Consider the following 27,074-nt stretch of genomic DNA (forward strand, 5'->3'; position numbering starts at 1 on the left):
TTAGGACTTAGGCATAGTCTTCGATGGTCTGGTTGAGACCCCCTTTGAACCTCTAGAGTCAGCTTCTGACCCTAAAGTTAGTTTTCCTCATGGCTATTACTTCACTAAAAAATAATTGGGGACTTACAGGCTCTGTCGACCTCGCCATTCTGCTTAGACTTTGCCTCCGGGAAAAGCTATTTTGCATCCTCATCCTGACTATCTGCCTACGGTTCCATTTTCTACCGTACATCCGGTCACTCTTGAAGCCTTCTGTCCTCAACCGTTCACAATGCAGGAGCAGGAAAAACTTCACAGACTGTGTCCAGTCCGTGCTCTTCAGACCCATGTCCACCGCACTGGCCAGTGGCATAAATCAGAGCAACTCTTCATTTGTTATGGAGGTCAAAATAGGGGGGCGGCCTCCATCGAGCAAACAATGTCACACTGGTGGGAGATGCGATTGCTCTAGCCTAGTGTTTCCCAACACTGCTCCTGGAGGCACACCAACAGTGCACATTTAGTCTCCCTTATCTGACCCATATATTTCTGGTCTTGGAGTCTCAACTAATGAGCTGATGAGTTGATTCAGGTGTGATTGATTAGGAAGAGTTGGAAAATGTGTAGTGTTGGTGTGCCTCTAGGAACAGGGTTGGGAAACACTGCTCTAGCCTATGAGGAGCACGGTCATGCTTCGCCTCTAGGTGTTAGGTCTCATTCACCAGGGGGGATCGCTTCCTCACAAGCTTTGGCAAGGGGTCCCCTCTTGCAGCAAGTATGTGATGTGGCAGGCTGGTCCTCTCCGCATACATTCATAAGATTCTATAGTTTGGATGCTCATGCTACTCCAGGCTCACACGTCCTTGAGTCAACATCCCAAGTTCATGTCCAAGACCTTTCACGTGCTTGTGAGCACACACACTACACAACCGTGAAGGGCATCCAGATATATCCAGTGCAGTGGCGTGGGTATTCTCATTCCCATAGCGCTGAACAGCGCAGCAAAGAGAGAAGCTTTTGAAAGGGAAAGTCTTGGGTTACTTGATTGTTACCATGTTCCCTGAAAAAGCAGGAACAAGAAGCTGCGCTGAAGGTGCTCCTGTTGCACATCTATTTGTAGCCTCTGACGAGCACACATTCCAATGACGTCATAGTCAGGGGTTCAAGGCCGAGTTCATTGCCGTGTTTGCACACATGGTTCACAGCCAGTCACACACAAAGTTGTTCCCATAGCGCTGAGCAGTGCAGCATATCGTTCCCACTTTTTCAGGGAACAGGGTTACAATCAAGTACCCCAAGACGTTTTCCTTTGAAGTGGAATTTCGATGCTGCATCATGTCGTCACACATTTTCTATATCTCAACACTGACATGTTTACAAACATAACTCCTGAGTTATTTCACACACAGGATTGAAGATGACACATGCTCAACAAACATATGGCTTCTGAAGACAAAGCAGCTGTCGATGCGCATTTCTGGCATCTATTTATGATGCGCTACACTATGTCAGGGCGTCCATTAGGGGTGTCGAAATTAATCGTTTCTACGATGCATCGCAAAGTAATTAAAAATGCTCCAACTACTTTAAAAGCCTACATCTGGGCACATTTCGGCTTTTATGAACAACCAGGTAAGCACAAGCTGGAGAAGACACGCGCTGTGTGCGCTCATGTCACGCACAAATAGAATATGCAGGAGGTAATCCCACTAACTTGATAAACCACGTTAGCCGTTTTCACCCCGAGCTGTTAACGCCTGGCAGAGTCTGACTGCTTTAGAGTAAGCGGATGAGCGCAACGTCACCCGAATCCGCAGCCAAATACAAATCATTCACCCGCCCCAATAATTTTCTCTGATTTAAGTATCCGCACCGGTCAAATAACAATTATTCGGTATTGTTGTTACGCGTGATTCAAAATGGATGATCGTCATCTTCAACAGCGGACTCGGCGACGGTTGATGCACGCATCTCTAATGGTAACATTATACACTGATGAATGAGTGCTGCTTTTAAATGAATATTTCTTAATTTTTTTTTGATTTGACAGAATTTCATTTTCTTAATGGCATAAACAGGCTTTACTCCCTTGAAACTTAAACTGGAATGTCACTGTTTCTGTCACTGAGACTTCCAGAACAGGCGAACACGCACGCACACATCATTTTTGAAGTAAAATTTAAAATTGAGGATGCGGTGTATCGCAATGCATCGTGATATCGAATTGAACTGAATTGATGACATGATAATCGTGATTGAACCGAACCGTGGGACCAGTGTAGACTTGTGTAGACACGTGAATTAGATGACAAAATATCAAACAAGCTGGCATTTATTTGAAGAATGGTAGCCAAAGCACTTTTCAAGTAACACTTTTCATAAAAAATAAGTTTTACATTTTAAATGTTTTATATTTATTAATATTTACTATTCATATATATTTTTTTTATATATTTAAATATTTTATATTTATATTTTAAACAAAAATTTTTTTTTTTTTTTTTTAATACTGTTAAAAACTAAAACGAATGGATTTTGACGTGCCACAAATGCTGTCTGCAGCCATTAAAGCTGGATTCTGTCTGTACTACCACAAGGCCTCACTATTGTTGAGTGCTAATGATGAATAACTCACTTGCAGGGTCCATGTTGTCTCCTTGATCAATGTTATCTGCAGTTTTTCAGAGATGTGCATTGCGCACCCCACACTCGTCCACTCTCATTGTGTCTCACTTGAGATAATGTCACTGGAAGGGCATGAGGAGCACTTTCATCCCTCTCCACTCTACGGCCGCTCTCCGCTTTTCATCAAGCACACAAGCGGACATGGAGAAGCATGTTGAAAGGTTATCACTGGCCCTCAAAGATCAGTATCAAAGACAACACCTTAAGCAGACAACCTGACCGAGAACAAAAAAAAGTGACAAGGAACCATACTTGAAAAAAGACAAGATGTGGCTAAGTAAAGCACAGCTGCAGCAAGAAAAAGCAAGAAACTAAACAAAAACAACAAACTAGCCTATTGTTCCATAAGTTATCAGAAGTACTTCTGAGGACTGCTGTGAAGGCAGTAAACAATGCCCTCAAACCCTGACTAAACTGTGGATTTCTCTGAACCTTGAAACGAAATGTCTCTCAGGAGATGTGCAGACGAAAGAAAACAGAGCTCATTTGATTTAGAGCACAGTGGTGCAGAGGAAAGACTTGAAAGACATACGTTTACCAGAGTGAGGCAGGGCTTCCCCCGGCACACTGTAAATAATCTGACATTGACAGGAGCTACAGCGAGAGCAGTCACAGATAAACCTCTTTAGAGGCCAAAAGGACTGAGACACAGGGATATATGAGACAACCGAGGGTGTACAGTACTTCAGAAAATACTCCATTAGTGTTTATATTGTCAATGAAATTACCAACAAAAATATTAATCAAAGTTTTTTTTCCCCACAGACATAAAAATAGCAAACTCGCATGCTATTATTTCAAGAAAAGGACAATTTTCACGTTGTATTTTTGATTATGTTGTCAAATACGTTGATGTTGGAATTAATACTTTTTTGATTGTTTAATACTTTTTCAATATTTGGTTAAGCTTTGTCTGTTAGAGTTTAACATGTTTTTTTTTTTTCATGCTTTTTATCAGCAACTAAAATGGTAAAGGCCAGTTCACACCAAGAACGATACCTATAAAGCAGTGGCGTAGGCAGAAATTGTATTTTGGGTGGGCCAGTGAAAATGTGACTGGCCCTATAGTTTTTCCTAGAAAAAAATGACTTCAATAATAATTAACATAAATAGACAAACTGAAAAAACAGTTACACCTTTATATTCGGCAAATCATCATGTTCAACCAACAGAGCTCAATAAAGGCTGGACAAACCAGTATAGACAATAACCTGTCTATTTTATTCAGGCTATTCAGCAGTGCAAATACAGTTCACCCGAAAATAAAGTAAACTAAAATAATAATATCACAGTTAGATCGGCGGATAAACCCGCGTCAGGCTGACGGGGAGAGAGGGAGCAAGAAGCGGCCGGCGCCAGCACCTGACTAGCCTTCTCCTGGGGTAATGAGTCGGAAGAACTGGGCTGGGTGGACTCGGAAGATGAAGGCAGTGGCGTGTCTTCTTCCTCAACTCTTGCTTTAAAATAGCACATTAAAGAAAGTTGTTTAGCCATTATTGTGGCGCCGACGCCGCTGAGAGTTTTCCTGTCGGAACCCCCAACAACCATAGCAACCAATAACATTCCAGAGAGAGGCTTTCTACAACTTGCTTCACCAGTTAAATTTTATTCGGAAAATAAATTAAACACACAAAGCAGTCAACAATAAATCAGGTATATATTATTATATTTTCATAAATACATTTGAATAATAAAAATAAACTAAAAATGTATTTTTATCAAACTTGCCTGGGCGGGCCAGTGCCGCCCTGGCCCAATACTGGCTACGCCCCTGCTATAAAGATGACTATAACGATTCTGTCATGACAACTCTCTGGGTGTTTGGCATGGTAATGTATATGACAATGTTGATATGTTTGGTTTTGGCAGAATATATCTGCTATGCTACATCTGGTATGCTATGATACATACAGGGCACGCTGCTGCGAGCAAGTAAGACATGCTGCTGCTGCACAATATAGCATACATTAATTACTCGTAGCAGATCTATACCGGTGAAGCTGGGGAAGATGGGGGGCTTCTGAAAGCGTGCTGCAACTATTTAGAATGATTTTTATCGTTATAATTATAGTTGCTGTCCTTGGTGTAAATGGGCCTTAACACTTTTCAATAAGGTTTCATTTGTTAACATTAGTTAACTGCATTAGTTAACATGAGCTAACAATGAATAATACTTATTAAACACTTACAACAGCATTTATCAATCTTAGTTAGTCTTAATCTAAGTTAGTTAATGCACTGTGAACTAACCTAAACCTGAACATTTGTATTAACCAACGTCCACCAATAAGCTGGTGTGTGGTGGGCATTCTGGCGCAATATGGCTGCCGTCGCATCATCCAGGTGGATGCTGCACATTGGTGGTGTTTGAGGAGATTCCCCCTTCCATGTAAAGCACTTTGAGTGCAGAGAAAAGCGCTATATAAATGTAATTAATTATTATTATTATTAAGAAAGGTTAATAAATGCAGTAAAAACATACTGTCCATTGCTAGTTCATGTTAGTTAATGCATTAAGTAATGTTAACAAATAAGACTTTTTTTTTTTGTAAAGCATTACCACCAAAATTATGTGCAATTTCATTCAGCAACATTCCATCTTTGAATTTAAAGGACATACATGTCAAAGACAAAAACTATAAAGACAAAAGAAAAAGGAAAAGGCTTGTTAATAGGTAATGCTACTTACAGTAAGTATTATTTTAGGGAATTTGTACTTGAGTAATATTAAAACTGGATTGTGATCAAATTATCATTTCTTAGTATGTTTTACACCCCTGAAGACCAAACAGTGGGATTTAATTCTGAAAACTTGTTTTACTGGGAGCATTTTCAGATTTTCCTTGATTGGATTTTCCCTTTTCCCTCCCAAACATCCAACAACAGCATTCTCAAGCAAATGTTCTCAAATATCAATAAAGCTTTTAAAGGTGAACTATGTAACTATTTTTTGTTTAAAATTTTACATTTTTATAATGAGCAAAAACATCATGAATCCATCTTCCAAACCCTGTTTTTGTCTTATCCTGAATGACTACGGTATACGCCTATTATAAGTAAGAAATGGAAAAATAGTAAGAAACGGTAAATCATACTAACAATATGCTATTTCACTATAATGCAAATACATGTTGCTTTTACACATTCGCTGAATATACCTGTGAAAATGGACCAAACATGGACATTTACAGAGCTAGCAGGACAGCCCACATAACTATGGGTTTGATTGATGTGATGTCAGGCTGTTATGACATCTCACATAACATTGATCAAAGGTCAGCTGTATGACAGCACTATTATAACCATCACAAACTGTTATTATCTCTCATGACTATTGACAACATCTGTTACAGCCGGCATAAAACAGTCTCATGACTCATGAGACTCAGTCTCAGGATCTAAATACATGTAAAATCCAAACGCTTGACAGCTATAACGGGATGATTAATTCTTCTAATAAGTTGTCACAGATGGTATGTGCTCCAAAATGTTTTACTATTAATGCACTTTTTTAAGGATTAATGGAGCTGCCGTTAGTTTACTTACAAATTACTGACCACATCCTTAATTTTCTCAAATGTCATCAAGCGTTATATTAAACATTTCCGGCTTGGCCGATTCAATACCTGTTCTTGTAAGAGCACAAATCAATTTTAGTGCCCTGACTGCAAGCTGTCATGGATAAAATAAAGGAGTCGAGTCAGCTCAAGGTAACATACCATAAATCTTTGACAGCTATAATAGAAACATAGACTGTTGTGGAAACACATACTGTACATTGTACGGGAGGAAAAAAGAAAGCTTTCCTGCAATAAAATTAAGTTTGCCCTTCTGGTTCCTGACATGCTCAGACATGCTCCAAGTTCCCTGCGTTTAACGGTTTACACGCACTGTGGATTCCAATATGTTCGTAAAGTAAAAGGGAGGAGGATAGAGGCAGCCAAGCATTTTATAAGCTGAGCAAATGGCTTTGCCACATTTAGAGCGCTGGAGGAGTTAGTAGGAGCACTATGAAGCGGCCAGTAGTGCTTAAGCCTACCAATGTCTCTGTTTTTTTATATATTTCAGCTGAGTCACTGGCTAAATCAATGTAGCTTGACAGGTGATGCACTTGTGCCAAACCTTATAAGAATGGTCTTCGGACACTCTGTGAATAATGGAGGCGCTAGTGAGAATCTCTTCACCTCGTGCGAGAAGATTTCGAGGGAGATTGGTTCTGTGTGACAAATTTAGAATTTGAAATGTCCATGTCACAAGCACTGATATGTTTAAGCATAAATCAAGCTATAAATATGGCGCATGCTTCCCGTGTCAGTGCTAACGCATTCATTTGTGTAGCTAGTGCCAATCTGAGACCGGAATGACTGACGCGGTGACAGAATACACTTTATTAAACGCTTAAATCTCTGGCTGCCGGTATTTGACTCTAGACTATCATTCAACAGTTCAATCAATCACAAACATCTGCTCTTTCCACGTGTCACATGAGATAAAGAGATTAAGAGGCTGAGAGAGCTAGAGACAATATTTACACATGCAGGCTTGCTGAAAGTGCTGCAACATAATTATGAAAATTACAGAATCTCACATAAAAAGACATTTTTATGGGCCACATTTAAAGGTATTGAGAGTGCTTCTAATTTGTGCTTCAGTTATGCCTTATGCTTCACATTATTTAATGAGTGCCATGTGCATATAATTACCGTAATTGGTAACATCTTCTGACAGGATTTTAACTGTATTAACATTCATTATACATATTCAGCGTATGCAAAATACCAGTCAAGCCAAATTAATGTTATTTGCATGGTGTGCAATTCAATATGCAAAAAGCTTGAACAGATAGCAAGGTAAAATGGAACAAAAATGCAAGGAAAAAGAAAATAACAGGAGACAGAATTTGAAATTCATATTATCCAATTGTTACATTTTATTGGTGTAGGAAAGGCCAGGGCTAGTTGTCACAGGGACATTTCTCAGGGTTTAAGGTGAGGTTCAAAGTTGTAATATATATATATATATATATTTTATTTGTACATTTTATCTGAATTTTACCCTCAAAACTAAAGGCTATGTTCAGACTGCCAGCCTTTTTTTTTATTTTTTTTTATGTTCAGATGAGTTTTTGAAAGTCTGGACAGCAAAAAAACACATGAAATCTAATTCAAACCACATTTGTAGGTGTTTTTTTTACATTTATTTACATATTATTGTACATTGGTATTTACATGGCATAATCAAAATGGTATGTCCAAAGATTTTGGCCATGACTACAGCACAGAGTCTTAGTTCTGCACCGCGACTCGACAGGACGCTTATTTGGAGAGCGAGATGATGCACCTCCATTTTCCCTGCATCCGTTTTGAAAGCCTCGCCACATACGTGTGTACGCCTACGTATAGACCAAAGCAACCCATGCAGACAGGTTGGTTATGTCTGGACACATAAATCTTATTTGATCACTTGCAATTAATAATCTCACTATTCATGATTCTCACTATTAACTAGTTGCTTATTAACATGCATATTAATAGGATATAAAGCACATATTAATGGCTTATTCTGCATGACCATATTCTACATCTCTTAAAATTCCTACCCAATACATAAAACTTAACAACTACCTTACCAACTAATAATAAGCATCAATTGGGAGCTTATTGAGGCAAACGTCGTAGTTAGTAATGAGAATTGGACCCTAAACTAAAGTGTGACCAAGAAAAAATCTGACTTGCCTGCAGTCCTAACATAGCCTAAATGATTGGACAAGTCTAGCACACGTCACCAGAGAGAAGTCTAAAGTTTCACCAACATTTTGAGGGGGGGAAACAAGTTTAGAAAATTAAACATGCATGGATGAATCATTTACAATTGACTTTCGAATATAAACCAGGGCCCGGTTCCCCAAAATGTTCGTACGCTAAGTGTATCTTCTGTAAGTCACACTTTCGTAAGGTTGGTCTGGACCATTCGTTTGCTCTCTCTTAGCGTTGTTTGAGCTCAAGACGCTAGTCGCCGCCACTGTCCAGCAGTCTTTAGAAATCAGCGCAGATTTAGAAGTCAAACTATGGTATGTTGACAATTTAATGATTTTATGTTATGGACATTTTAAGACTAATAATAAAATATGTTCACAATGGATACAGGCCTATTTATGAAGTTGACTTTATTTGGTATCAGAACTAATATGGTGGTAATTAGCCTAGGCTATTTTGTAATGTCATTAAAGTATTTAAATTGGCAATCACTTTGGATAATTAAAATCTGGCAAACAATTTGGCTCTAAATGGCTAAGATCTATAAATGGGTAAGCATGGTGGTGTCCAGTAAGCGACCAACTATGGCAGCGATCCAACGTGTCCTTGTATTGAATCAAAGACGGCGCCGGCCGCGGAGCCGTTTAGTCCATTTCAATTTTTTTATTCGGCAAAACTTAAGCCCTTTTGACATTTTGCCTGACGTGGCTATATTAAAAGAATTTCGCCTCCCAAGACAACTCATCATGGAGCTGCTGGATCTTCTCAGACCTGCGCTTGCCAGGCTAACGCGCGGAATTTTGCTTTAAGCCCTTAAGCCATTAACCAATGGCAATCAACACCGCATTAAACAGAAGTAACTGCAGCTGCTTGCCAATCAATTCTGATTGTAAAGTACCTTACCATTAATATAAAAGTGTATTACATAAATTTTAGAAGTCGTTAAACCCATGTCAAGAAGCGGCACAAGTGGCACAACGGGATAAGGAGGGTGGATGATTAGCGAGGGATACCCGGTTCGTCTACCCATCTCAACATATCGTGTGAACATATTACTGACAATTTGATAATTTAATTGACCCTTCGCTAAGCCACGCCCGAAAACCGCCACTGGCCAATCGTGGCTTAGCAACCGTAACTAGGCGCGGGAGGTCTGTCAAGCTTTCGAGCGAGGGAAACATGCCGACGCGTTGTGCGTATGGATTGTGCAAATCTGATACCCGGTATTCTAAAAGTTTGGACGGTGGGGTGGCATTTTTTCTCTTCCCGAAACCTAAAAGCCAAAGGGGAGAAATCCCGGGCGTGGATCAAGCAGTGTGGAGACCCATTCACAACTAAATGTCGACAGGATTAACAAAACAAAAAAACGCCTATTGCTTGGAAATAATGGCGGTTCTTTGTTCATAATGCATATATTTGAACGGAAAATAAGACGATTAAAGGCAAGACGGAGGCTCACTGACATACTTTAAAATATATTTCAGCATTTTGTTAATCGACGGCCTACTAACGTTACCCCTGTAACTTTACCCCAATCCGATCGCGGCTCTCCCGGTGTTAGATTGATGGATAAGTTGTTTGATTTGTAATTATTAGATTATTTTCACATTTCACTTACTCTGCTGTGCATGAACATAGCTGTTCAATTTGTGTGTTTCCCATGTGAATGGTCTGCTAAGGAGACGGCTGCTGCTTGCGCTGGGACCTAACGTTATAGGCTTTAGCTTCAATTTTGATGAAATTATTCTCTAATCGGTTGCATATTATGTCGTGGATATATCCCTCGAATGCATACTGCTGTCCCTTTTGTCTTGCTCTCTCAGATATTTCACTTGTTCGCCAAAAATGACTAAATATCTCCTTGGGAATGTCTGACACCGGTGCATTCACACTGTAATAGACGTGGCAGCCGCGAAAGCTTGACAGGCGTAGCAACAGTAAGGAGGGCGGGGCTTAGCGAAGGGTCAATTAATAGTCTATATTTTACTGATAACTTAAACTATGTTAAAATAAATGTTACTGGATTAATTTGAGGAATGTTTCATTTGCATAGAACATGTTGGCTTTCTTAACGCCGTAATGCACCTTCGCGTGAAGTGGAAAATCAATTCCTGAGCAATCGATGCCAACTAATTCAGCACCTTCACTTGCGACAGCGCCTTTGTAACGTCGAACGTAAGAGGCAGCGTGTTAAGAAGCTTCCTAAGGGACACTTCGAGGAACACACTTAGGAACATAAACAACTTTGGTAAAATATATTTTTCGAGTCTTTTTAGCACGCTAAGAGTAAGCGTTAACTTATCGGGGAACCGGGCCCTGAGAAATATTCACTGAAGCATAACAGGTAGCCCCAGTCTCCTATTAATATATGTGTTACCTACATATCTAAAGAGTCATTCATTCCAACATGTGATTTGCCATCAGTCACTGATCTTAATTAACACTGGAAAGAGTTTTAAAAACAAACTAAGAGAAAGTGTGAGCTCCAAAGTGTTTGATGTCACAATTAACATCAATGCTGCATCCCATGAGCTTTTATCTTGAAAACAAGGCTGACCTACGTTTCAGACACCATCTTTTATAATCATAACATTAATTATTTTGCTGTGATTATAAGCCAATCTAATTGTTAACAGGTCATTCTCTGTCAGCAACAACAATCCTTAGTGATTATGAAAAACAATAAAATAAACAAAAAAAATACAGGAAAAATAATCATAAAGCTGCATTGCAAACAGCCCAAGTTTCCTTTCAGCAGTCTCTGGCAACCACCACCTCTGAAATTACAGCCTGTGCCACTGTAGTCATGGGATTTAAGCCTGGATGCTGGCAAACGGGTGAGTATAAGGATTTTTCTTGATTAGCACATACGACACTGGGCACGAGCTGTGGTGGAAACGAGAGTGAACGCCTGAAAATGTCTACAGAAAGGAGTGAATCAAATGCAGCAAATCTTCTCGTGATGCTATGAGGAAACATATGAAATGCCCTATTGTTAGATACTTAATTAATTGTCTTTGAACTCGTGACTTGTCTGGCTTCCACACAGGAACTCGGAACAAAACATAAAGAGATGAAATAAAAAGTATCCAATATTGAATATTACGCACAACGGCTCGGGAATCTGTAATGAACTCCATCCAATTTAATTTTGAACAGTTATCAGAGCGATTTGAGCCTTCCATCGCTTTTGTCTGATTATTGATTGTCTGAAGAAAGGTAAAATAAACAGCAGCTAATTAGTATTCCCGGGCACTCGAAACTGTGCTTTTATTAATCTGACCGAACACAGAGAGAAAATGTTCACCTTGCGTGCTGAATAAAGAACTGTCTTTTGTCTCTGGCCAGACAGCTTTTATATTTCTCATATTCAGAATGATTATGGTAAATGGAGACGGGCACAATCGGAGATTGGATAACACTGACCTTTTGTGGTTTGGCGAAAAACTGACAGAATATTCTAAGCCAGTCATCTATTAGGACGGAGAAAACGGCAGTGTCGGGTGACACATCTGTAACCGAATTCTCATAGGAGAACCCGAGAGGCTTATGTGTTGCGGATGAAACAGAATGGACGGGAAGGGACTGGCGCAGAGACGCTGTTATCGGGTGGAAAGGGTTTGAGATGAGCTTGTGAATAGGCTGCCATCAGCCCTCCTCGTGGCAGTGGTGGCACTACGGGCACAGTGGGGATCAGGACAGCTTGCTCACTGTTTACTCAAGCTAATAACTGCTTTCTACATACTCACAAACACTGATTACCGCAGTCGCAGCGAGCGCCACATTAATTCACTATTATGACACCCGCACAACACTGGCGCATTAGTGATGACATTCCAAGTCTCTATAGAGAGAGTTAATGGTGATTGGTTTGGCGGAATTTAGCGGGTTTTGGTTGGCGTGCCGGTGCGGTTCGTTTGAAAATGTCCCTGTGATAAAAAAAAATGGTTCCAGTTTGAACTTTTGATATGATGGGCTGTTTTCAAAGCTGTTGTATAATGGAAATGAACGCACACCTGTGGCCGCACATTCTATATGAATGCAGCAAGTAGATGGATTGCTTACCACTGTAAACAGCCTACAGTTAGACTGGGGGTGTGTCTCAATCAGCTCCTTAGTTCAGTAGTCAGGGCACTGATCAGGGTGTCGGCTATTTTAAGGGCTGCCTCAAATGCAAAATCATTCCAGTGCACTGAAACGTTCACTCCCTAAGAAGTCCCACAATGCACCATGAAAACCAAGGAGCATCAATGCTCACTATCTTCCCTTATGTTCTGAAACAGAATAAATCAAGTGAGCAAACCACACATAATGACAAGGGATACATGTTTATTTATTTATTTATCCAAACCATTATTTAATTATATTTCAGCATAAACATACATCGCTAGACAGGTAATGAACATAATCTAGCTAACATTTATAGAATTGTTGTAATAAGCACAGCATTTATCATGATGTACTTTAAATAACTTAAAAAAATTATGTCAGAAAGATATCAGCTCTGCTGTTGTTCATAAATCTCAGTAGTGATGTTGTACAATGAGGACGCCATGTCACCGGAAATAGAGTCATCAGTGTGTAGTAAGACAGATTTGTGTACGCGATATACTGATTCACCACCTAGGGAGCTGATTGAGACGCAATCTATAGAGACTATAGAGATTCTTGTAAAGGATAAATCCCCATTTATGCTACTTAAGAAAAATATTCAGTGTGATATTGTAAAGACAACAATATTTACTTTGTTAGGAAAATATTTACTGTCTATTAAGTTTAAAGGGTATCTGTGATAAACACTTAGCAATATACACTATACCCTAAACTAAACTAAAAAGTAAATTAATACTTTAATTATTAAGGATGTATTACATTTATCAGAATTGACCGTAAAGAGTTTTAAATAGTTACAAAAAGTCTATTTCAAATAAATGCTGTTCTTTTGAACTTTCTATCCATCAAAGAATTAAAAAAAAAAACATACACTGCCCGGCCAAAAAAAAAAAAGGATTATTATGTTTCTAGCATGTTTTATGTTTGCCAACAATTTCTTCTATCACTAATTGATGGAGTGTGTAGCTTTTCATTTCTTAAACAACCATGTAGGAAGACACAACATGGCCATATTCCAAGATGACATTGATTCATCAGGCTTAGATTGTGAAATAATAGTTTGGGAGGAGCATGAAGAATCATTTTCACACATGAATTGGCACCTCCAGACCTTAAAGTCTTTGGCATGTGCTGGAGGAGATTTTACAGAGTGCTGGACTCTTGCATTGACAAAACAAAATCTTAACCAAAAATGTATGCACCTCTTGATGGAAATAACATCACATCTGTTTCTTATGTTGAATGAATCTTGACATTGTCATCCTGGAATAAGGCCATGATGTGTCTTCCTACATGGTTGTTTAAGAAATGAAAAGCTACACACTCCATCAATAGGGTTAGAAGAACAGTTGCCAACAGTGACTTTTTTTGGCCGAGCAGTGTATAGGCCTATATGGTTTCCACAAAAAAAAAAAAAAAGTTTCAATGTTGATAACAATCATGAATGTGCATCTAAGCATCAAATCAGCATATTGGACTGATTTCTGAAGGATCATGTGACACGGAAGACAGGAGTAATGATTCTGAAAATTCAGCTTTGCGTCACAGGAATAAATTACATTTTAAAATATACAGTTATTTTATATTTCCATTTTATGTGTACCATATACTATTTTATAACTATTTGTACTGTATTTTTGACGAAATAAATGCAGGTGAGCACAATAGACTTCTTTCAAACACACAACAACCCCAACTTATCAACCCCAAACCTTTGAATGTGGGCTATTATAAGTTTATTCAACGCATTCTCATCCCAAGGCGTCATCTTATTCACACTTTCATCCAACACCTTTAGCGTCAGTTAGATGACGCTTCCGTTTTTAGCGTCAGTTACATGACGCTTCCGTTATGGGTAGGTTTAGGTCTGGGGTAGGGTTAGCGTCTCATATTGACGCTAAAGGGTGCCATGTGCGTCGGACGTTGAAGCATGGTCAAAAGCGTCAGTTAGATGACGCCTTGGGATAAGAACGGGCTGGTTTATTTAACATTTTACAAAACCATCAATTGATTTTTAACCAAGTCTGTGTTTTTAGCCACTCAGGTTCACGTTGTGCTAAAATCACTCTTATCCAGCAGCTCTCTTGGCTTTATTGGATATCTGCTGAGGAGCTTGTTTCAAAACAACAAACTCACAGCGAGATGATGATGATGCATGCCGGATCCACATGTCACAGGAATGAGCACTGTATGGTCAGGTAGGTGTGAGGTTGTGCCGGTCATTAGCAACAAGGGTAGTCAGTGAGGGAGCATGACTGACTCATATGAAAGCGAACCTGCTGCTAGTAATGGTGCTGTGGTGCTGTTTAGGAATGCTTACTACAAATGTCACCTCAGCACACGGCCTGGCTCTCTGCCCTCTCTCCAGCACGCCGACAGAGAGACGCAGCGTGCTGTTCTGTGCCATGCGCTTCCTCCCGATGGTTCTTGGAGAGAAGCGTGACTCAGTTATCTCTACATGCACCAGCAGTGGCCCTACATGGAGAATCAGCACAGGGTGACTAATGCTGGGCCTCTTTAACATTTCAGAATTCACCTTCTGCAAACTCTCTTTTACTTCACGCTCCGCTTATCTCCCGACACACTATCTCCAGCTGCTCCCGGCCTAGATGCTTGGCGATTCTTGCATTCTTAAACTCAGTGGGTAAGTGAACAACCTGTCCTCTGAATAGCGTCTCCCACACAAAGAAAAATAATGCTCAGAAAAATAAGCGTTGGCACTGTATTACTTATAGGAAAATGGGCTTCATTAATCATTATGTAACTTTTGCCACTTAACTAATCAAGTTATATTCAGTTCATTTAAATGTTGTGCTGACACAGTCTTTTAAATTCAGCACACAATACATATTTGCCAGGCAACAGTGGGCTTCTAATAAGCATACACAAGAGGAAAGGAAGGGTGCAAAACTCTTTACAGATCCATGCCTTAGCCTAATGGACAGTATGTCCGTTAAAAGACTGAAAAGCTGACATTACAGTGTGACAGTGTTCCTGTAACTAAAAGTATAGTGCTAGCAACCTCAAGTTTATGGGTTTGACTCTCGTGAAAAAGTACACTTATTGTGGAAATTATATACTGTAAAAGAATATACTTAAGTGCAAACTGAATGAAATGTTTTCAGGATTGTTCAACCAAAAATGAAAATTATGTCATCATTCACTCACCCTCATGTTGTTCCAAACCTGTATGAGTTTCTTTCTTTGGCTGAACACAAAAAAATATATATTTTGAAGAATGCCGGAAACCAAAGTTAGAATATAAAATGCCGGACTATAAAGTCAGAATTGCATGATATAAACTTGCGATTGCATGTTATAAAGTCATAATTGACAGATATACAATTGCAATTGCGAGTTCATATCATGCAATTCTGATGTAAACTCACAATTGTGAGAAAAAAAACTGAGATGAAAAAGTTGCAATTACCTTTTTTATTTTTTATTCTGTGGTGGAAACGTCTCAGGTTATGACTGTAACCATAGTTCCCTGAGATAGGGAACGAGACAATGCGTCGATGAAGCTTTGGGAACGCTTCCAGCATGAATGCGTCTGAAGCATCTATGTCATCTAGTCCAATGGATGGAATGAACGTCACGGGCGGGTGACGTCATGACCAGGAAGGGAAAAAAGCACATCCGGTGGAACCGGCATTAGCTTCGAAAATTGCAGAAGCAAGTCGATCACAGAGATGCAGGAAGTATGGCAGGGCAACGCATCGTCTCGTTCCCTATCTCAGGAAACTATCGTTACAGTCGTAACCTGAGACGTTCCCTTTCGAGGGAACTCGCGATGCGCCGATGACGCTTTGGGAACGAGAATACCCAAATCGCCAAACTTTAAGCACCTGAGACCCTGGGGCAGCGTCCAGGTCCAGGGTATAAAACCGGACGAATGTGAGCGGTGAGGACCAGCCTGCCGCATCACAAACGTCTTGGAGAGAAACTCCAGATAATAAGGCTTTAGAAGCCACCATACTCCTAGTGGAATGAGCTCTGACCACTATCAACTATCCACTTGCACAATGTCTGTTTAGAGGCAGGAAGACCTTTCTTGGGTGATCCAAAGCAGACAAATAATTGGTCGGATTTTCTCCACGGAGAAGTCCAGTGAACATAAGTGTCCAGTGCTCGCACTGGGCACAAGAGGTTCAGCTTTTCCTGGTCCGACAAAGTAAATGTAGGAGGACAGAAAGCCTGCAGCACAATAGGCCTCGGAATAATGGTAGGCACCTTAGGAACATATCCATGTTTCGGGTATAAGAATGCCTTGACCATCCCGGTGCAAACTCAAGGCAGGTGGGAGAAACCGAAAGGGCCTGAAGGTCTCCGACACTTTTGAGGGACGAAATAGCTAGCAGAAAAATAGTCTTAAAAGTAAGAAACTTCTCTGAGACCGAGTCTAAGGGCTCAAAGGGAGCCCCAGATAGGCCTTCTAGTACTTTTGCCAGGTCCCAAGCCGGTGCCCTAGTGCGAGTTGCAAGCCTCAAGGTGCCACGAAGGAAACGAGTGATCAGGGGGTCTCGACCCAAAGATGTACCACCCACCAGGGCGTGGAAAGCCGCAATGGCCGCCACATAGACCTTAAGCGTGGAAGGACATAAACCTGATGCAAAGCATTCTTGCAGGAGTACTGTGTTGACCGAACAGTTAACCGGATCCCACTGACGCTGGTGACACCAAGAAGTGAAAACTCTCCATTTCAGTGAATATAGTTTCCTCGTAGCGGGAGCTCTGGAGCTCAGAATGGTCTCAACAACCTCGGTTGAGAGAGCACTCTCTATGAGTTGGGCCCCCTCAGGAGCCAAACCCACAGTTTCCAAATCCCCTGCCGGGGGTGCATTATTGCGCCCCCTGCCTGAGACGGAAGGTCTCTCCTGATCGGGATCTCCAAGTGAGGGCCGTCGAGGAGAAGAATTAGGTCCGCAAACCAAATTCGGCTTGGCCAGCGTGGTGCTACTAGCAGTAGACTTATTCCATCCTGGCGGATTCTCTCCAGAAATCCTGGGAGCAGAGCAACAAGGGGAAATGCGTACAGGCGTAGCCTCGGCCACGTCTGCACCATAGCATTCAGCCCCAAGGGGGCAGGTTGAGTGAGGGAGAACCAAAGTGGACAGTGCGTCGTGTACTGAGACGCAAACAGATCCACTTCTGTCTGGTAGTAAACCTCCTATATTTGCGCCACTGCCTCGGGGTAGAGTCCCCCGTCCCCTGGCCTCAGCCCCTACCTCGACAGGGTGTCTGCTCCCATATTCTGGCCCCATGGAATATACACTACTCTCAGAGAGCGTATTTTCCTGAGGGACCAAAAATAAGAGGCCACCAACGTGTTGTCTGTCCAGAGCAACACATGATGGCTCCTCAGGTCTGGGAGGAGATGTCTCAACGCATTGAAGACGACCATCTTCTCTAGGCAATTAATGTGCCAAGAGAGATGATGACTCCTCCACAAACCCTGAACTGAGCGGCCTTTCAATACCGCTCCCCAGCCGGTGAGGGAAGCATCTGTCGAGATAGCAACTTGATGGCAAAGAGCTTCCAACACCAGAACCTGGGAGAATAACCAGTGTTTCCTCCATATAACCAAGGTGCGGGGATACTGCCGCGTGATCTTGATCGTACGGAGTGGGTTTCCCCTCGGGGAGAACCCTCTGGTCCTGAGCCACCACTGCAAAGGTCTCACGTACAGCAGGCCAAAGGGTATCACACTGGACGCTGCTGCCCTGAGGCCTAACAGTCTCTTGAACGGAGCATGCAAAGCAAAAGCTTCTCACAATGTTGGCAATCAGCCCCCTCGAAGGCTGATACCGCATGCTCTACCCCCAAACACATCACACCAAGCTCGTGTGTGTCCCCACTCGTTAACGCAAGCAGGGAGAAACACAGAGCTTGTGCAATTGTTCCGCCATAGTGTTTAGATATATATCAGACAGACAACAGTAAATATAACAGACAGTTTGACACAGATCGCTTGCTGAGGCAACAGAAGCTAATGCCGGTTGCACCGGATGCGCTTTTATCTCTTGCTGGTCATGACGTCACCCGCCCGTGACGTTCATTGCATCCATTGGACTAGTTGACTGTTCTTATCTATTTTTATTTCTTTTTAATGTTTTATTTTTATTCTGGAAATGCAGCTGTGCCCAAGACAAATTTCCCTAAGGGGGACAATAAAGTATATTATTATTATTATTTTTATTATTGACATAGATGCTTCAGACGCATTCGCGCTGGAAGCGTTCTCAAAGCGTCATCGACGCATCGCGAGTTCCCTCGAAAGGGAACAAGCTTTCATACTTTAGTGTGTTAGTAAGCATATCAAAATAAGTGTAATTCTTTAACCCTTTAGCTGTCACCCCCCTTTTTGAGCGTGGACGTGAAAATGCACTACCCAAACTTAAATGGTTGTAATTCATGAAGCCTTTGTACTAAATACTTACGGTTGGTCTCTTTTAAAAGAAGACTCTTGCCAGATTATTGCTTACGTGGAATACATTAATATAATTAAATTATTTAAAAGTTATTGCAGTTTAAGTTTATTGTTATGAAAATATAATAAAATATATATTTTTCTTTTATTAAAAATATATATAAATTAATATAGGTTTCAGCCTAAAAATGACAGAAAGTCAAAGCCATATATCTAACCAAGTTGTGTTCCAAATTTGAAGTTGATATCACAAACATTGAAGTTCCCATGAGATTTTGTTTAGGCGTAATACCAAAAACACCCACCGGGTGCCATTGCATTCCATTGAATTTAATTGTATGCATTCTGCCATAACAAATTAATAAATTTCTATCCAAATATCACTTCTGTCACTAAATATGAAACCTTGAGACTCAGACCTTTCTGACAATATGTGTTTTGTCAAGATTAGAAAATTTTTGATAATAAATTATGAAAGATGATACCCAAAAGGGGAGGGGCCTAATAAAAAAATACCGTTTCGATGGTAACGCAACATCCAATTTCAAAACGGTTTTCACAGGATGAATTCTGAGTTCGTTAGCTTTCAAATGATACCTAATTTATGATAACTACTAAAATATGTGATATAATAATAATTGAAATATATATTATACTTTTTAGAGGACTTTTTACTTTACTTTTTAAAATATAATTTTATCTTTTTTATTGACAAATACTAGATTATGTTTTATTATGAACTTTTAGCATTAAAAACCAAAGTTTCAATTATTAAAAGTGTGCGTCAACTTTTTGTGACAAAGGTCAGAAACTCCTGTAATGATGTCGATTTTTTGAGGCGCACTCTTGTCATATATTACTGGTCATACATAATTTGTAAGAAAAAAACAGCGCTAAAATATCTATTAAGGAGTCTTAGACCTTTCCAACGATATATAGTTTGTCATGACTAGATTAGGATTTAATAGTAATATAGTGAAGTAAATTTAGGTTGCCCGTATACGAGCAGGTGACAGTTAAAGGTGAACTAAGTAACTTTTTTACCTTAACCGAACAGCTTTGGAGTCATTGTAATGTTTATATTACTGATTTCGTGTTGAATGGTGGTCGTCTCGCACCCCCCTGGTGCCTGTGAGCCGCAAAACGACCCTTGCAACTTTGGGCCGGATAGTGTTAGGCAGAGGTGGAAAGAGTAATAAAATATTCTACTCAAGTAAAAGTACTACTACTTCAATTAAATTTTACTTAAGTAAAAGTAAAAGTACTGGTCTAAAAATCTACTCAAGTAAAAGTAAAAAGTAGCTCATTTAAAATTTACTCAGAGTAAAAGTTACTGAGTAACTTTTTTAACAGCGGGGGTGGTGTGGGGGAATCCCCCGTGTAGGGTTGTAATGGTATGAGATTTTCACAGTATGATAAGTCTCAGAAAATATCACGGTTTACAGTATTAATCAATTAATAAATAAATAAACTGTATTATTAAATTATGGGTATTATTATTATTATTTATTATTATTCTTTCAGTTAAAATGACAGTTAAATTAAAGGGTCACTTCAGGATTTAGCATTAAGCTTTGTATCAGTAGAAAACCTGTAGTATTTTCGAATTACCGTGCTCATTTCTTCTACATAAATGACCCAGACCCATTTTAAATACACATTCATCTTTCCAGAGGTGAAGTGCCCCTTTAATGAAAACAGGATTTTTTTTTGGTTGAACAAATGCTTTTATTATAACAAACTTGAAACCATTTGTTTGTTTTGTTTATTAAAATTTCAATAAAACATGTCTAATCAATTAAATTTGATAATGAATTAGATTAACAACTTATTTTTAACATTAATAATTTAATAAAATGTTTAAGAAAAATATTGTCCTATGAAATGTATTTTATTCAGAAAATTAATGTTTCTTTTTATGATTTAATCCAAATATATTATCAAAAACGGTTGTAATCAAATGTAAATTTAAAATTGTGTCCTTTTATTTTTTGGGGAAGCGCTGCAAAAACAGATTTACTAAATTAAACCATGGACAAAAAATATATTCCTTTAAATAATGTTTAAATAAAATGTATTATTATTGTTGTTATTATTATTATTTAGAGAAGTAGGCTACGTTCTATTGTATGCCTATAATAGTAATATATTTCTGTCCTAATTTCTCCTAGTAAAACCAAACTTTTATTTTGACGGGTTGTAGTGAAGACCAAAAGTGTAAAAAAGTGTTTCAAAGTGTATTTGACAATGGTTTATCTCAAATAAAATTATGAAAATGCTCATTAGGCGTTCTCTCAGAGCAGCTCTGGAAATGTTCATGTATTCATATCCTCAAATTGTTTGTGAGACTCTGAATGTCACGCGTACTTGAGTATGTAGTAGACAAAGCGGCGCAGCTCAGCAGAACAAATAGGGTTATATTTACATGCAGTATTTTTGTGCTAAGCTTAAATATTCACAGACCATGTCGCGATTGGATTTATTGCACAGTTCTACTTTCCATGTATTCATCCATCCATTATTTTGCGTGTTTTACGTGACATCTGCGTTATGTAAATTTCATTTTCATGACTGGATTCCGGGGTTCCCTCTGCATCACGTAAATCGGGACATACCTTTATCTGCAGGAGGGATGGTGTCCTATATCCAGGGGTGCACATAACTGGTACGCAGGTACGCATGCGCGACATAAATCAGGAATGCGTAATGCCACTTCTGTTACTACGCGCCTTTGCGTAACTGTCGCCAAAATGCAACCTAGGGTCTTTTTGTTAATATACCCGAGGCAAACTTTCGTTTTAAAGCATAATTAGAATGGAAACGCCACTTTTAAGTTTGACCGTATTTTCGTTTTCGGAGAGCTATAGGGGCACGTATATGATAGCAACAAAAATCGCTATTTTTAAAACACTAAGAAGGCTCGACACAACATGAAACTTTGCTCAAAGTATCACCAGGGGACATGAACTCCAGCATTGAGAACATTGTTTGTGTACACAGAGTTTACTAAAAAGAAAGATTTTGAACAACTCACTGTAGCTGTGTCCGCCGGAACAGTAACACCGGCATTTTGTCAGTCAAAAATAGTCGATCTCCGAATGCGAATGAACTGACTCTGAATTTTAGTATTGTTTCTTATGAGGATCCTTTTTCAAATACAAGGTCAATATTGTTTTTCACTTATGACAAAACAACAAATTATCCGTGAATTTTTAATGGAACTAAGCTTTAGGAGCTTTCCATCTTTACTCTCCTCCCTGTTAAGTTGCATTCGGAGATCGACTATTTTTGACTTAAAAAATACCGCTGACAGTGAGTTGTTCAAAATCCTCACCATGAAGTCTAATGAACGCGATGGAAACTAAACAATCAAATTACACTTCAAAATAATTATTTCCAAAGATGTTTTCTGTCATTTTAGGTAGTTTTATTCACGCTGATGTAAATTTAAGTGTTCGTTTTTTAAAATAAGTTTGGTCTTTAGTTAGTTATTTGATGCTATAAAACCGGGAATGTGACATCATGATTGACAGCTTCTACACTGAGGAGGACTGCACTTATTAAGACCAGGCTACATATGGGGTGAGTACCAAACACCATCTCCTGGTACTCACCTGAGTAACTCACTGAAAAACTTATGTGCACCCCTGCCTATATCCTCCTTTTGCAGCCACTTTGCGTCCACATTTTTTGCAAATTGGATATCTATCCTCGAGGACAACCACGCTTTTTTTCTACAAAGTATTTTCATACTGGCCATAATTCGCTTGGCGCTTCGGTTTCAGCTTCAGCTGTGTCTGCGTCACCTTTTTTGCGCGTTTGTTCTCCCGCCCTTCAATCAATGCTGTAGTTTCCGGAGTGTTTTTTTTTTTTTTTTTTTTTTTTTTTACTCAGTAACGGATATGATTTCAAATGTAGCGAAGTACAATACTTCAAAGAAAACATACTTAAGTAAAAGTAAAAGTACAGATTTTAAAAACTACTTAAAAAAGTAGAAGTACACAAAAAAACTACTCAATTACGTAACGCGAGTAAATGTAATTCGTTACTTTCCACCTCTGGTGTTAGGAAGTATCGTGTGATATCAGGTCTCGCGATGTAACGAATTGCTTTACGGCAAAAAACAGATCTGATAAAATTCTGATAAAATGAGCATCAAACAGAAATAACCCGGCGCCGTATACATGTGGTGTTCGAGGCGCACATACAATACAGACTGCTGACAGTTAAACAGGGCGCGCAGCTCTTAAAGGGGCCATATCTTATTTCCACTCGTTACAGCTTCCATCCTACTGAACAGGTACCGGTGTACAGGGGGAGGGGATCCGGCCGTGAGTGCGAGCCATCTCTGTGTGAGTGCTATTCACGACAGTACAAGTACTCCACAGCGACTCTAGGGGTCGCTGTTTGACAAAAACGGAATTCCTACTTAGTGCTGCTTTAAGGGCACAACAAAAGATAATAAAAAGAAACAATCATTTAAAATGTGTGTGCTTTTTTTTGGCAATATTACAAAGTGTACTTTTTAAAAGTGAACTTAAATGCCTTTAGGAACATAGTCATGACAGTGTACTCTCTTCAGGTACACTTAAGTGGCCTTTTATTTTATTAATTCTACATTATCTCCAAGTAATATATATATATATATATATATATATATATATATATATATATATATATATATATATATATAATGTATATATGTGCTTTGCTTTTAAGCTTTGAAGAACACAACAAGTGCACATTCAATACAATAAAGTGCACTCCTTTTTCACAAGGGCAGAAACTACTTTAAAGATACCAATATTTTACCGATATTATGCATACTGTACATAGTATTATCGGCCAAACTCGTTAATTTCATTAACTGTTAAAAATACATTTTAGATACAACAAACACTTTTTTCAAATTTGTTTTTTACAGTGACTCTTAAAGTGTAGAAACGATCTGAAAAGTGGAGGGTGTGTATAGATAAGACTTTTCCTGACTCATGAATATTAATTATGTGTCATCATGTAATTAATATTCATTAGACCCAGTAGCCCATCCTGATTTTGTTTAAAAAAGTATTGCCACTTGTGTTCTGCAAAAAAAAAAAAATCCCAAAATGTGTTTTTTGTTGTTAGCAGCTGGGGGGCTCTTTTAATATTTCAGAGATGGTAGCTTTGTTTTAAAATCCTCAGATAGACGATAGTCTGCCTTTGATTGAGCAGACGATGCATTATTTAAGTATCTCTTAATGGCACTTAGGGAGGAAAAAGAATTGAATAAACTTCAGAGGAGGAACAACTAATTAAAACAACGTTTTTATTTATGCACATCCTCTGCACTGCAGCATGATCCAGGTGGACTTGAGGCCTGCTGGAGCGCTGATGGATGGCCCGCCTCTGGGCTCGGCTGTCTCCCACTGACGCGGGATGGTCGTATTGATTACACCTGCTGCCAGTCTTCCTGAGAGCTGCCAATACTGCTATCAGCCTCCCGACAAGGAGGGCCTAGCCCAAATAAAGGCATCAAGAGTGCATCTTGAATGAGAAAGATGCCTCGTTCCCCGTTCCCACACCCCCTGAGAGCCAAACAGATGGAAGTGTTGCCGTCTGCCTGGTGAGAACAAACCCTCGGTTGCCTGAAACCCATACGCCGCGGGCTCCTACCGCACACTTAAATATGCACTTCATTTCTGCTGGAGATTAAAGACTTGAATGTGCTTTCAGGTGAGCTGAAAAAGAAAGAGATAAGGCTCTAGACTGACCAGGTGATAAGATGCTATCTGTGGAAGAGGGCACGTACACCTGTTTTTCAGGTACGGGGTAATTATTCATCGCTATTTTGTCCCCTGCAGCGTTTCCTGTCATCTGGGACAGCGTAGTGGAGGCTGATGACACTGTACATCACAGGACGAGAGTTAGAGGTCACTCACTAATGTCTCTACACAAAGGAAACATCCGCCTGATACGTAAAAGACGAATGCAAACGAAATCTTTTGTGCAGTAAGCTGATGCTGGAAAATCTCAGCATGAAAAGAAATATATTCCAGCTGGCACACATGCCACTGTGATTAATTCTGCCAAATAACTCATACCATAGAATTTTAGATTACAGAGTGCAAACGGCAGTGTAATTACACGATAAAAGTTAGACAATTACAGCCATGCTCTTTCCCTGTATAAAACCAGTGGCATAATCACATGCAAATTACCCAGGAGCCTCTAATCGGGTACCTACTTGAATGGCATTGTGAAATCATCTGGGAGCAATATCTGTCGAACGTCACTTATTCTACTGTCAGAAATCGCAAAAGAGCAGCGGGAAATGGGAAATTGGAAAATCGTTATTGCAGAAAAAACACTATGTACAACACATTCTCTTTAACAAGCAATGAAGAAATGATTTGTTTTGCAGTAAACTGATTACTGAGGCTGAAGAAACCGCATCTTTCTTGCTTGTGAATGTTATACATGCTGTGTCAAGCTGTCCCATTGAAATGCATGAATAAAAAAGGTCAAAATGGCTCACCCATTTTCTTTTAAATGTATGTATAATTTCATAATGTTAATTTGTTTCCTTTTCTTGAATATTTGAATATCATCAATCAATTACAATTTAAAAAGTTGATTACATTTTTTTTAGATAAATAAATAATTGTTTTATTTGCAGCAACTTCTGCAGATTATATACAGTAGCTAGGATAGGGTCCTTGCAGACTGGCTTTTGGTCAGAATATATTTAAGAGACCACTACTAGTCAAAAGTTTGGACAAGCCTATTCACTGTGGTCTTTTGGATCTTTCAAAATATTTATTCAGATGTGTTAAAGTGCCCCTATTAGGGATTTTTGAAAATGACCTTTCATGTAGTGTGTAACATAGCTCTAGGTGATTGAAAACATCCTGAAAAGTATTAAATCTGAAACTGCATCGTACATAAAGTTATTGTCTTTCAAAAGTAAGAGTCGACTCTGAGTCAATGAAATGAATCGGTTTTCAAACGAGTCATAAGCCGTTTCGTTGTGACGTCAAGACGAAACATTAGCACATTGCCCGCCCACTTGTTGCGTGCACAGACACCAGGGAAAACTTGAACCTCAGACACTGTAGCTGATTCCTGTGGAAACTGGATAGCATCATGTCGAGAAGACGCTGTGCTCTACAATGTGAAGGTAAAGCCAGTTTTTTTTTTTTTTTTACTGCCCAAGGACGAGCATGTGAAGAATTAGTGGTTAAAATTCATCTTTACTACGATACCACAGCAATATAATCCTAAACTTTTGCTGTGTTCCCTTCATTTTACTGACGACTGCTTCTCAAATCTCGGAGTTCAATGCAGGATTCGCAAACCGCTTGCTCTTGAAAGATGGTGTTCAAAATACTTAGTTTTGAGTTTTATATTGTGTAGGTGTATGCACTGTTGTATGCACTGTTATTGATACAGTGTCCACGTTCACCGCAATAAATTAGAAAAATACTCGGTAAATATACAACCCGAATTCCGGAAAAGTTGGGACGTTTTTTAAATTTGAATAAAATGAAAACTATACGACTTTCAAATCATATGAGCCAATATTTTATTCACAATAGAACATAGATAACATAACAAATGCTTAAACTGAAAAAAATTACACTTTTATCCAATAAATGAGCCCGTTTCAAATTTGATGCCTGCTACAGGTCTCAAAATAGTTGGGACGGGGGCACGTCTACCATGGTGTAACATCTCCTCTTCTTTTCAAAACAGTTTGAAGACGTCTGGGCATCGAGTTTATGAGTGTCTGGAGTTTTGGTGTTGGAATTTGGTCCCATTCTTGCCTTATATAGGTTTCCAGCTGCTGAAGTGTTCGTGGTCGTCTTTGACGCATTTTTCGTTTAATGATGCGCCAAATGTTCTCTATAGGTGAAAGATCTGGACTGCAGGCAGGCCAATTCAACACCCGGACTCTTCTACGATGTAGCCATGCAGTTGTAATAGCTGCAGTATGTGGTTTTGCATTGTCCTGCTGAAATACACAAGGCCTTCCCTGAAATAGACGTCGTCTGGAGGGGAGCATATGTTGCTCTAAAACCATCCAATAAAGGTCTTCGGCCTTGTCCCTTACGCATAGAGATTTCTCCAGT

Source organism: Rhinichthys klamathensis, unplaced genomic scaffold (assembly GCF_029890125.1).
Source record: "Rhinichthys klamathensis goyatoka isolate OS25496 unplaced genomic scaffold, OSU_Roscu_1.1 h1tg000670l_1, whole genome shotgun sequence".
NCBI classification, from domain to species: Eukaryota; Metazoa; Chordata; class Actinopteri; order Cypriniformes; family Leuciscidae; genus Rhinichthys; species Rhinichthys klamathensis.